The 14254-nt window shown below is 46.3% G+C and overlaps 1 pseudogene; it reads left to right on the forward strand.

Annotated features, from left to right (window-relative positions):
* LOC124973588 (uncharacterized) overlaps nt 1-14254 on the forward strand; it is a 118257-nt pseudogene that overhangs the window by 35879 nt on the left and 68124 nt on the right.

The raw sequence follows: 14254 nt of genomic DNA on the forward strand, positions 1-14254 counted from the left end.
GATGGACAACCCAGGGGAAGGAATGAAAGTGGTATTCAATGGTTCATTGAGCCAGGGCCACCTGATGATTTGTCCTCAGACCCTGGCAGCTCCCAACCCAGTCTCCACACTAAGATGATCTGGGCAACACATGAGGAGGCCAGTGCCCTGAGAAGAACCGGGCAGGGACTGGGGGTGAGGGGTGGGTCTCTTTTTGTGTGTGTGTGAACTTTCTGAAATAAAATACATATGGAAAGTACAAGAACTATATTAGTGGAAGTTGATAAATACATATGGAAAGTACAAGAGCTATATTCGTGAAGTTGATGAATTGTACCATGAGTGTGGACTGACACCCACTTCCACAGTGAGGACCTGCAGCCATCCCCAGCACCATGGATCACACACATATTCTCCCTGACCTGCTCGTTCCACACCTAAGGTGACTTTGGCCCTGACTTAATATATTAGCATAATATCAGAAACACACAAAGTGCAAACAAGGCATTCAGATTTCTCACAAAACACATTTTCCCCAGATTAAAAACTGTTTATTTGGATGTATCATTTTTATACCTTATGGGGTATAACAGGGCAATTCAATTTATGTATACAAGTTTTACCATGCAACATTGACTAAATTCCAGGAGGTCACTAGAGTGTAATCTTCCCTTTTTTTGTGTGTGTTTAATTACTTTGCATAGATTTCATACTCTGGCAGAGTCAGAGAAACTGCTTCTGTGTGCCCTTCAACAATGGGGACACTTTAGCATTTCAAGCAGTCTTTGATGTATGACAGATGAGGTTGAACAATGGAGAAACTTGCAGGAAGCAGGTTTATTTAGACTCGAGCAATCCAGAGGGGCTAAGGCCAAAAAATCTCAGGATGCTGGGTATAGATATTCTCTGAGACTTACAGTCAGTCGATGGTTATGCAACAGGATGGTTAACATAAGTAGTTTTTTTTTCCATATTGTTAGGAGTTTTCACAAGTTTTTACTGAGAAAACAGAAGTAACAACAAGATTTATTGCAGACTCACATTTTCTTTTTTGGTTTGCAAATGGGCATAATACCTTTATTTTATTTATTTATTTTTATGTGGTCCTGAGAATCAAACCCAATGCCTCACACATGCTAGGCAAGTGCTCTACCACTGAACCACAACGCCAGTCCTACAGACCTAACTTTACAAGAAAGAGAAACTTGGCCTTCACAACAAAGAGGTGCTCAAACCAATCAAAGACCATCATTAACTTCTTGGCTTAAAGCTTTATATAATGTCATATCTTAGGTGCTATCTCTCTCCCTTTTGTTTTTAATAGCTTCTTGCCATGGTAGACCCAATAGTTTTAATGTAAAGAGAAGATAAACATGAAAGCAAGAAATAAGTTAATAGCATAATCTCTACTGTGTCAAGTCAGCTTTTGTATCCACCAAGAACACAAAAACATCCACCAAATAGTGAACTTAGATCCCAAGTCTCGATGTCCTTTCAGAATTGAACTGGTACATGTGCTAGTTTCCTGATATTGTCAGCTATGTGGTTGATTGTTCTCAGTCCTGTAGTGAAGACCAAGGAAAGGACAATATAGATGACAGAAGTAATGGGTGTTGATGATCACAGTGTGAGCACCATCTTAGAAGATGTAACTGTCCATTTGTCCTGTTGGTTAGTTTATCTTCCACCTTGCTTTGACAGTCAACTCCCAAGTGACTGAAGCAGGGTTGGTTTTTTCCTCAAGCTTTGGGTGTGCACAGGCTGGCCAACTTCCAGAGTGATTAGAGCAGGGCTGGTGTCCTTCAGATCCTCAAGCTTGTCTGGTGTTTCCTTCTTCCTGATGATCAGCTGAAGGGGTGCAAATTAAGGGGGGAAGCTGAAAAAGAACATATGTGCAAATAAGAGATTCTGTTTTCAAAAGGTCTCAAAATGGACCCAAAGGGAGCAAAATAAAAATGTGTATCTGTGTACATGTATATACATATATTGATATATTTGGGGACACTGTAAAGGATAGTGACATACTTTGGATTGTGTGTGTCCCAGAGAAGGGGGATATCCCAGGAGGCTTAAACTACATAGATTTATCTCAATGTGACTTTCAACAAATTTGAAATCAGCCTATGGTTTCAAAAGCCTGACCTAACTTTATGCTTTCACTTATGATTTTCCACATATTATTATTTGATCTAAATATGTGAAGTGAATTTCAACCTCCTACCTCACAGGTCAGTTGTCTTCCAAAAGTGCATTTCTAAATGTGTCACCTTTAATCTCAGAATATTTTTCTGCATGGAAATAATGCTGAATGCTTACCTGACTCCCAATTTGAAGTGGTGCTCAACGTCTTAATTCACCCCTGGTTTATCATCCTCACAATCTTTATTTTACCAGATGCAAAACCAAGGGTATACCTAGTTCTGTACCCTAGTCAAGGTCAACCAGTTAAGAGGGATTTGAATCCAACTCTACCAACCCTGAAGTCTCTGCCTCTCCTCACACAATCCTTTAGCAAGACAAAACTTGCTAACTTATATTTTCCTTTGTTGATAATCTTTTGGAAGAAGCCATAGTCAGTCGAAATTTGGTAGATCTAAGAGGGTACTTAAAGGCAGCTTTTCTCCAAGTCCAGGTGTGTAGAGTCCAGCATGTCTGACTGTCACCAGAGTGCTTCAATGTACCTGGACCTCACAGTGGTGCCCAGAGGCCCAGATGGCCCTGTCTCCATAACCCAGAGACCCATTCAGGGAGGAGTTGGGGTGGTAGGGGAAGGGGATGGGGAGGGAAGCTCAGGAGAAAATATCAGACCTGAAGATGCTCCCAGGACTGGGCTCTCAAAGCAGCCAGTGATCCTTCTCCAGCCTGCCCCATGGGTCAAGAGCCACACCTGGCCAGCAGCCCCTAGGCCCCACCCCTGCCCCTCACCATGGACCCAACTAGCCCCTTCTGCCTGCTGTGAGGACTGCAGCCTCTATTTAAAGTACTCACTTGTTTTCCTTGGATGAGCTCCCTAAGTTCGCACCTCAACTCCTCAAGGGCCCAGAAGGATGGGTGGCTGGTCCTGGGTGACAAAAGGCAAGTGACCTGTGGTGGATACTAGTGAGATGACTGTGATGGAGAATGCCCATCTTTCAGCTCCTGTGGTCTTGGGCAGCCAGCAGCAGCCCTGGGATTGAGTCACTACAGTGACAACATCATGGAATTGCAGTATGTGGTGGCAGCAACAGCAACAAGAAGCTGCTTTGGGCATAGGGTGTCATGATCACAAGAAGAGCATTGGCCTCAGGGCGTCTCTGGAGGTGTCAGCATCCAGCTGCAGTTTGGGAGTGCATTGCAGCATGGTCACTGTGGCGATGGCAACAGAAGAGACAGATGTTACGGTGGGGACAACAGAGGTGTCCAGAAATGAGCATTTTTGCCCTGAAGTGCTGCCAGTAGCTGCCTGCAGTTGTGATGATGTCAGTATCCGGTGCTGAGTGTCACTGTCTGGTGTCCATGTTGGAGTCTGGTGGCAGCAGCCTGGAACCCCAGAGTCTAGTGCTGGTAGTAGCAACATGCAGCTGCATGGGGGCTGGCATCAGTTGCAGGGAATCAGGTGTTGGGCGTGGGGTCAAGTACATTGACATTGGCCTTTAGTGGGCAACACTGATGTCCAGCTGTGGTTTAAAAGTATGGTACTGGATTGAGTGGGGACCCTAGAAGAGTCCAGAAGCAGGTTCAGTGGCTTAGAGGCATCCAGCCCTGAGCATCTTCATCCTGCTGTGGTGACAGGAGTCTGGCTACAGTGGTGGTGAAGGTAGCATCTGGTGGCCATGTGGGGAGCCAGTGACTGTGGTGAGGAGCTCCAGGTTGGCAGTGATGGCAAGGGCGATGATCAGTGGTCCTCAGAGTCAGATGGTGACCAGTAGCTGGGGCGCCCCTGTGGTGGGAGCTCCAGGCCCTTGGCCTTGCTCCTAGTGAAGCCTCCAAGCTCAGGAAGCAAGACCCAGGAGGCAGAGGAACTCAGCTGCTGAGGACCTTATGCTGCCCATGACTCAGCACCTTGCACTAGACATGAACCCACCAGGTGGCTGCTGAACCAATCCCCCGCTAAGACCTCTGCAGGGGAACTAGATCATCTGCCAGGTGTGGCGCCTTGGCAGAGGACCCCCACACTCCCCAACCACACCACGGGGGCTGTGGAAACAGAATGCCCCTACACGCATAGGCACACTCATACATTGCTGGTGGGACTTAGGAGATCTTCATTCTCAAATGGCATTTCTGCAACTGAGGTTAGCAGAAGACCAAGACTGAGGGCTCCCTCCACCGCCTCTGCCCTCCACCCTCCTTCCTCCACAGGGATGCACTTTGAAGGTGAGGATTTGCTAGCCACCTGCCCCACCCCCACTGCTACTCTCCACCACAGCCCAGCGAAAATGGGTTTGGGGAAGGTGGGTATCCTCTCCAAAGACTGCCCAGTTCTTAGCTCATTTATTGTTTGGGTTCTTTGTATTCTTGGTGTAAATATTCATAAGTTCTTGATAATTCAAAAATATGAAGAACCCAATTAATAAATGGGCTAAGGAACTGACAGACCCTTCACAGAAAAAGATATACAAACGATCAACAAATATATTTTAAAAAGTTCAAAATCTCTGGTAATTAGAGAAACGCAAATCAAATTCACCCTAAGATTCCATCTCACTCTAGTCAAAATGACAATTATCAAGAATACAAGCAACAATAAGTGTTGGCAAAGATGTGGGGAGAAAAGTACACTCATACATTGCTGGTTGGACTATAAATTGGTGCAACCACTGTGGAAGGCAGTATGGAGATCCCTCAGAAAACTTGGAATGGAACAACCATTTGACCCAGTTATCCCAATCCTCAATTTATACCCAAAGGACTGAAACTCACATACTAGAGGGATGCAGCCACATCAATGTTTATAGCCACTCAGTTCACAAGAACTAATCTACAGAACCAACCCAGGTCCTCTCCAACAAATGAATGGATAAAGAAAATGAGGTATACATGCACAATGGAATATTACTAAACCTTAAAGAAGCATGAAATTATGGCATTTGCAGGTAAAGTGTGGAACTGGGAGAATATCATTTGAAGTGATATAAGCCAATCCCCAAAAACCAAACACTGAGTTTTTATCTAATAATCAGATGCTGATCCATACTGGGGGCAGGGTAGGAAAAAAGGAAGGAATTTTGGATTGTACAGAGGGGAGTGAGGGAAGGGTTGGGCCAGGTGCAGATGGGAAGAACAGTAGATTGAGATAGACATTACCCTATATATATGTATGAAACAATTTTTTGAATTATCTGTGAAAAGTTCACAGGCTAATTTTCTTTTTGGAATTAGCATGTTGACATAAACATTCTCTATTTAATTTTTTAAAAAAACTGAAAACTAAAAGTACAAATAACCCAATCAATAAATGGACTAAGGAACTGACCAGACCCTTCACAGAAGATGATAAATAAATGATCAACAAATATATTTAAAAAGTTATAATCTCTAGTAATTAGAGAAATATAAATCAAAAATACCCTAAGATTTCATCTCACTCCAATCAGAATGGCAAATATCAAGAATATGAGCAACAACAAGTGTTGGTGAGGATGTGGGGAGAAGGATACAAGTCCTACATTGCTGGTAGGACTGCAGATTATTGTGACAACTCTGGAAAGCAGTATGTAGATCCCTCAGCAAACTTGAAATGCACTCAGCTGTCCCACTCCTCAGTTTATACCCAAAGGATTTAAAATCAGGATACTAAAGTGATGCAGTCACGTCCATGATTATAGCAGCTCAATTCACAATACTAGAGTGTGTAACCAACCTAGATGCCCTTCAGTAGATGAATAGATAAAGAAACTGTGGTATATGTACACAATGGAATATTACTCAGACTTAAAGAAGGATAACATTATGGCATTTGCTGGTAAATGAATGGAGTAGGAGAATATCATGTGAAGTAAAATAAGCCAATCCCAAAAAAACCAAAGGCCAAATGTCTTCTCTCATACATAGCAGGGGTGGGGGAGGAGGTAACAGATGATTGGAGGAACATTGGCTTGTGGAGATGGAAATTAAGTGAGGGCTGGGGTGGGGGTAGGAAAGATGGTGGAATGATACATTACCCTGTGTAAATAGATGATTATATATTGTGTGACCACGTCATGTACAACCAGAGAAAGGAAAAGTTGTGCCCCATTTGTGTACAATGAATCAAAATGTAATCTGTAAAAATTAAAAAAAAAACTATTTCTCAAACATTGAAAGAAAAATAAAGGGCTGCCCCAACTGGCAGGAGACCTACTCCCCCAGCAGAGACTGCAACCCAGGGAAGGGCAGGGTGAACCAGGATGTGGGGTGAGCAGCCACCCAGTGAGCTCCAGGCCAGTGTGAGGCACCACTGGCATGGGCAGTGTAAGATCCTCAGAGGGTGTCTGTGTACTGCTCCCTCTTGTGTCTGCTTCCTGCGCAGGCAGGCTCTGCCAGGGGCAGGACCAGTGGTCTGAAGCAGCCACTGCAGAGGTCACCCCAGCCTCCAGTCACCCTCTGACACAGGCCCACCACCCTAAGCTGTCAGTGCAGTCACCAGCAGAGCTGCAACTGCTGGAGTCTCAACATAGCCACCTGCAATACTGCCCCCACCACCACTGCACTGTAACCAGACTCCTGAACCACCAAAGGAGGAGGAACCTCTCAGCCAGACACCTTGCCTGCCGCTACCACGTCCAGAGTCTCTTGCCTTTGCCACTACTGCCATAACTGGACTCTGGACACTGATACATCCACAGATGTCCAACACCAAAGTTGGATTGCCCATTGCCCCTGCTGTGGCCATCCAGCCTGAGGCCGAGGCTCCATGCTGCTGCAGATACAACTTTGGACACCGAGGCTCACTGATCATTGCCTTCCCTGCAGATGGATGCCTCTGCATGTGGATCCACCATCCATGGTTGCTGGGCACCCTCAATCTGGACCTCTGCTGTGGAACCTGCTGTGGAGCTGAGGATGGCCACTATAAACTGCCACCCCTGCAACCAGACTTCTTTCACAGCCACTGGACACCTCCATAGGTACTGCCTACCCCTCCAGTCTTGGAGAGGGTGGATGACATCCCCTTCCATGTGTGCTGCCTATCCATCCCTGCTGGGAAGTAATGTACTGATTGAGTTCAGGCTCTCATAACAAAATCATTTCACCTCTAAACCTTCTTGCACTGTCTCACCCATGAGCTTTTGGGAGACTCCTAGTAACTCCATAGCACGTCTTCATCAAACAGCTTAACAAGACCGTAGCTTCTCCTTCAGCACCTACTGCTTCACCTTGCACTTTTAATTTCTGGAGATGGGCCTCTTGTATTAAACATCATTAACCAAACTGTCTGGAGCTTTCTCACTTCTCTTGACATTAGAACAATCTGAAGTTAGGGCCTTATCTGCATTTGAATTTGGCTTAAGGAAATGTGTGTGTTTCATCTTTTCTCCAGACAATGATAACTTTTTCCATAGCAGTCATAAGCCTGTTTGACTTTCTTATCTTTCATGTATGCTCTGGAGTAGCACTTTCATTTCCTTTGGGAACATTTTCTTTGCATTCTCAGTGGACTAAATAGTGCAAGAGGCCCAGCTTGTCATGCAGCATGCAAACCATGAGACTCTTCCTTTGATTTAAACCATACAGGTCATTACTGAGTTATCAACTGGTCTAACTTTCATATTGTGTCTTAGGAATAAGAGGATGGTGAGACATGATCTGTGGAGCAATAAGAACACACACAGTAAGTTTGCTATATGATGTGGACAAGGTGTGTAGTTCTACATGGCAGTTAACACAGTTAACATCACAGATCACTATATGAGATATATTGACCTGAAATCCTCACCACCTTTTAGGCAGTCACCTGTGCCCCATACCCATGACCTTGAGCTCACCTTCTCATAGATGGCCTGTGTATGTCCACCACACAGGAGCCATGTGCTCTATGGGGATCCATCTTCAGCTACACAGTGCTGTTGGCAGCAGAGCCTGGTGAATAGATTGAGCACTTTTATGCCACTATAAGTTTGTTACTAAAAACACTTGCAATGCCATCCTAAACAATGGAATAATTTAACAACATGAAAAATAAAGTGAACCAGTTCAGAGGGGAGGGCGCAGTCAGATGTAGTGAGGGATCTGGCACTGGGTAATGCTCAGGAGGTGGGAGGAGCCATAGAGGACCACAGGACTAGGGTAGAGGAAAACCTTCCTGGAGAAGTGGAGGGCTGCAGGCCTGACAGTTTCCTGACCTCCTGTCTCTGGCATTTTGGTGCCTGAAACTTAAGTTGGTGCCAGGAAAACTGACTCTTTTATAAAGGGTGGGATGGCAGATTGGATCAACATCTTTACCAATAGGAAGAAAATGTTCAGTGTCCTCTGGATTGCTTAGTGGCAGCTGAGCTGCCTTCTCTGCCTGAAGGGTCACAGTGGCCACTTGTGGCTCAAGTGTCTCCCTGTGTGGATGGTGCTGGAGTTGGGTCATCCTCCAGGTTTGAGGGCTACTCTTCCTCCATCACAGGGAATTTGGTGATATGCTGCCTGAAATGTAAGCAGGTAACCTGGGCCACTGCTCCTGGAGGCAGTTCTCTCACTTGAGGTGGTGCTAGAACTGCAGGAGAAACACCCCAATATGACTGCCTTTCCCTGGGTCTTTCCCAATTCACAGTAGAACCCTGCTTCTGAGAACAGCCCAGCCCCTCTCCCCACAACAGGATGCCTTCCCAGACTAGGGACCACCAGCTGCAGGACATCAGGCCTCTCTGGCTGGGGACCAAATGCCAGATCCAACTGGCACCAGCACAGATTCCTCTGCACACACCCTCTGTCATCACCCCAGGTGCCATCATCAGAGGGCTCAGACTCACTGGGATGTCTGTTCTCCAGCTGTGTCAGGAGTCTCGTGAACATGGAGGGTCATCTCTGATTCAGGCATGGTGAGCAGAAGGAAGTTCCTGAGAAGCTTCAAGGTTTTCCAGGTCCCAGGACCTCAAGAAAATCTTGTGGATAGAGGTATAGTGATATTTCAATGATGGAACAGAGAGTGCTGTGGCATTGGAGTGTACAGGGAGCCATGAGGGGCTGGGCATCTTCTTTAGCTGGAAGCTCCCATGACCCGCTGCATGGCTGGCTTCCCAAAGAGTGGCCAAGCATGTTGAGGCCAAACTGTGAGGCCCATGTGGATTTAGGGGACTCCCACAATTACTGCCCAGCCTGTATACACAAAAGTGTGGGCAATCCTGGCTGGGATTGGCTGTGTTCGGACCTGGCTCTAAGGCCCCACCCACTCCTGTTCCTCAGGCTCCCAGAGTCCCACCTCACCTTTCTGTGTCCCTTCTACAGGGTAAGCCCCAGATTACCTCTGTCCCTTTGCTGGAAATCACACAGGGTGGAACCTGGGGTTCACCCAGTCATCCCCTAAAATAGTCCCCAAGTGGCTGCTCTGAGAAAAGGAGCCCTCCCTCTTGGCCCAAAGACCACTCACTTCTTTACTCAAAGGTGCTCCTCCTCAACTTCTGGCTGTAGGCGTCCATACCTAGAGAAGGCCAGGAGGCTGTCACCTCTAATATCCTGTACCCCTCACCTGCTATAAGCCTGAGGGACTTTACTAATTTCCTGACAATCATGGGAGCTCAGGAGGGCTGGGAGGTTTGTCTGCTCTGCTTCCTAAGTGGTAGGACAAGTGCCTGCCAAAGGTAGATGCTTCTCACCATTTCCTCTGGACTATTTTTGGTGACCCTTCCTTTCTCACAGGTTGACTCTGACCCTCAAGATTTGAACATTCAGAGCAATTCATCCCACTGTGTTGATCACAAAGGAGCAGTGACCAGGATGGCCCAGCCAGACCAAGTCCCATGATTTTTACTATACTTATTAGGTAGGGGAAACTCTTTTCCTGCAGTGCCAAGCCAGCAGATTGTGCCCCTAAAGCTGCTAGGCAACAGGCCACCTCCCCACAGAGAGGACATGAACAGCAGAAGGCACTGCAAGATGGAGAGAAGGCAGTGTCCTGATGACATCACTGCACCTCTGGATAGAGAGGTACCTGAGTCTGAATCACCCCAAAATTCCCAGACACATGAACCAAGAACTCCACTTCTCAGCCTCTTTCTCCTTTCATTTTATCTCTGTTTATTGTTCTAGCTATTTCTATTAGGGTTTATGCACCTTGAAACTATGGAAGATGAACCTGCTCTGATTCTTCACAGTGTGCGGCCTTCATTCAGTTTCCTACACCTCTGAGCTTCAACTTCCTTGTTAGAAAAGAGGAGTTGCTACCTCTACCTCCACTATAGGAAGGCTGAGTTATAGATTCAATGAGATAAAGTAAAGCACTTAGGATTGAAGTTGGATAAATGAATATTACTATAATTTCAATTTACTAATTAAGCATAATTTACTGGAGAATCATTACAGGGAAATGCTTTCAAAGACTCAAGTATCATTGAGTTTCTGGCTTCTAGGGTCTGAGCTATTACATTTTTCAAGTGGGGACTCAGTGTGGAAGCCACTGCTGTATCCCTAATGAACACCCACGATCTGAGTGCCTGCAACATTGGGCACAGAAAAAGCACCAAATCATTGATCTTCCCTCTTCTAATATGGCTAAAAAAATTAAAAAACACATTGACCACATTTGCATTTAGAACACTGTAAACACTTACCCAGGTGTTCAGGGCAAATCCACTCCAAGACAAGAGGCTCCCACTAAAAGGTTGTCTCTCATTGGACATCAAGAAACCTATCTTCCATTCATCCTCTAGCATGGCTCTGCAGGCTGCAGCACTCTGAGCCCAGAGCATACCCATGGGGAGCCTGTTTCTGCTCTGAGAGAATCTCAAGGTCAACTGTGACAAGAAGGCATCAAAGTGTCCCCCTGTGACTGAGTCCCTCTTCCTTCCAATGGGGTGAGGCAAGCATAGAGATGAACCAGTTGTGACAGTACAGCAGCACAGCTGCATGGGGGCAAAGACACTGTCACCCCAGAGGTCCACATGCTTAATTTTGGGCAAAACCAAAATTCAAACCAGGACTTTGTGATTCCAATGTCTTCCCTTTGTCAGCCCCACTATCCCAGAAGAAGTCACAACCATATTTGGGTGTTGGTTTCAGCTGCAGAGCAATGAGAAGCAGGCCTTCATCCAGATCCCTGGGTGAAACACTCACCATCTCTGGGGCCTTAGGCAAGTTACCTGCCATCTCTTTGCCCAGTTTCCTAATCACAAGAGAAGGTGTTTTCTTCACTGCACAGGGCATGGGGAAAGTTAAAGGAGAGGGTCCATAGAACAGGCTCAGTTTCTGATTTGTTTTTTAAAGGCCTTTATTCCCTTAGGGTGTTTTTAGCTGAGACCTGGTTTTCTTGCAGGGATGAAAGACTCCAAAAGGCTTGTCAGCTACCTAGTTTTCTTAAGTCTTAAATTCCAATTTGGCAAATTCCAGTAGAGGAAACAGGGAGGACCTGGTCACAGAGGGTGGCAACAGCCAATCACATGCACTGAAGAACACAGACTCCTGCAGCTGTGCCATCACCTGCTTAGAAAGCAGGAACAGGGATCTGCTAAGACACTACTGGGTTGTTAGTAATAGAGAGTTGAGAGCAAGGACTCAGGGCATGTCTTGTCCCATCAGGGTTCTGTAGTCTTAGCAATTGCAGGCCCACAGGGGTGACAAAAGTGTCCTTAAATACCTGCAAACCCATGACAAAATGCTCCCACCAGTTCAGGTAACACCCTATGAAGATACACATAGAGAGATGCAGCTGGATGGCACAGGAGACACAAGGAAGCAAGAAAGCCAGGCCCTCCTGCTGTCCTCACCACTGAGAACCAGGGTGCTCAAGTCTCCCAGAGATGCCCATTACTATCTCAAGCTCCCATGAGCTGTGCTTCCAGAACCCTGAAAGACCTTCAAAATACATCAGGATGGGAATGCATTATTCATGAGGAGAATTTCTGCCCCCATCAGTCCACAAACATGATGCACGCAGCTGAACTGAGTCAATCCTACAGACCTCAGGAGGCCCCAAAATGTCCCCTTGGAAGTTCTACACTCATTCAATGGAGGAGCATTCTGCAGCACCTCCCCTGTTGGCAGGGAGTGGAGTCTGGAACTTGGGGTTCCCATCCCAGAATCAAAACTCTGCAAAGAACAGGCAGAACTTTCCTCTATTGCCTGATGACCTAGCATCCTTGCTTCCTTCCCACTCAACCCCAACATGCACACGTCCCTCCCCTGCTCAAATCTCCCCCAGGGTCCCCATCTTACCCAGAGTGAGAGCCAAAGACTTCAGCAGCCACAAGGTTGTGCATGATGGACCCTCTTCTTTATTTGATCTCATCATCACTCTCCTTCACATCCACATCCTCTCTTCCTTCAGCTCTTTGCACAAATGTCATCCCCTCAGAGAAGCCAACCCTGACACCAACTCTGGTGAGCTCTTTCCATCTCTCTCCAGCCTTATTTTCCCCATAGCACTTGGCCCTTTTGAGATATATTACCTATCTACATCTCTCCAGACTGTATTGTACACTCAATGAAAGCTTGTAAGTAAGTGCTCAATCTGCATCTTATGGAACAGGGTCTGGAACAAAGTAGAAGCTCATGAAATATTTATGGAGGTAAGAAAAGGAGGGAGAGGAAAAAAGGAAGTCTTATTTTATGATCCAGAAGACACTGTTCACCCTTATATTTGCTATCAGCTGAGACATCCTGAAGGACAGCTCTAAGCTAACCCTCCCTTGCTCTTACATATTCTATAGCTCCCTGCTACCTGTTGAGGTGAGTACCAAGGCAGCAGCCTGGCTCCCACTGTCCTGCACAAACTGGGATGAAGGGACCCTCCTGCCTCATCTCCTTCTTCTGCATGTTTCTGACCCCAAGCCATGATCCCAGGGACCTGCCTACTTCTGGATGGTGCAGTCAGAAAGAGTATGCCTTTCTTCCAGTTCTTTGCTACATCAAAGTCTGCTGTTCAGGGACACTGCCTTCCTCTTCTTGGATCTTTACCTTAAGTTTCTCAGTGGTATCACTGGGATCCAACTCCAGGGTGATGGTCATGCCAGTCAGGGCCTTCATGAAGATCTACATCCCACCTCTGTGAAAAGGAATTCATCTCCCCCAAGCAGCAGTGGTTGATCTTCGCTGGCACAGAGCTGGAAGAAAGGAAAACCCTGTCTGACTACAACATCCATGAGGAGTCAACACTGCACCTGGTGCTGTACCTCAGAGGTGGGATGCAGAATTTCATGAAGACTCTGGCTGGCATGACCATCACCCTGGAGGTGGAGCCCAGTGACACCATTGAGAATGTCAAGGCAAGAATCAAGACAAGGAAGGCATCCCCCCTCACCAGCACAGGTTAATTTTTGCTGGCAAATAGGTGGACAACAGTAGACTCCTTCAGGATATTGTAGTGACAATGGGTGTGTCTTACAGCTGTTTTCCAGCAAAGATCAACATATGCCTGTCACAGAGGATGCTTCCCTTGACTTGTTTCTTGCCTTGACATTCTTTGTGGTGTCACTGTGTTCCACCTCTAGGGCAATGCTCATACCAGTCAGGGTCTTCATGAAGATCTGCATCCCACCTCTGAGATGCAGCACCAGGTGCAGTGTAGACTCCTGGATGATGAAATCTGACAGGCTACTGTCTCCTGCTCTTTGGGATGTAAATCTTTACTGGTCAGGAAGATTACTTTCCTTGTCTTGGATCTTTACCTTGCCATTCTGTATGATGTTACTGGGCTCCACCTCCAGGGTTCTAGTTGTGATCTCTGGATTTCATGAAGATATGCATCCCATCTCTGCAGCACAACACAAGGTACAGGGTGGACTCTTATGAGATGTTGGAGTAAGACAGGGTGCTGTCTTCTTGCTCCTTGCTAGAACAACCTCTGGTGGTAGGAAGAATGCCTTCCTTGTCTTGGTTATTTGCCTTGATATTCTCAATAATGTCACTGAGGTCCACCTCCAGAGTGATGGTCGTGCCTGTCAGGGTCTTCATGAAGATCTGCATCCCACCTCTGGTTGCACCACCAGCTGCAAGGTGGACTCCTGAATGTTGTAATCCTACAGGCTACTGTCTTCCAGCTCATTGTGATATAAATCTCTGCTGGTTGGGAACATTGCCTTCCTTTTCTTAGATATTTGCCTTGTCATTCTCAATGGTGTCACTAGGCTTCACTTCCAGAGTGAGATCATTCCAGTCAGGGTCTTCATGAATATCT

This window comes from Sciurus carolinensis, unplaced genomic scaffold (genome assembly GCF_902686445.1).
Source record: "Sciurus carolinensis unplaced genomic scaffold, mSciCar1.2, whole genome shotgun sequence".
Classification (NCBI taxonomy): Eukaryota; Metazoa; Chordata; class Mammalia; order Rodentia; family Sciuridae; genus Sciurus; species Sciurus carolinensis.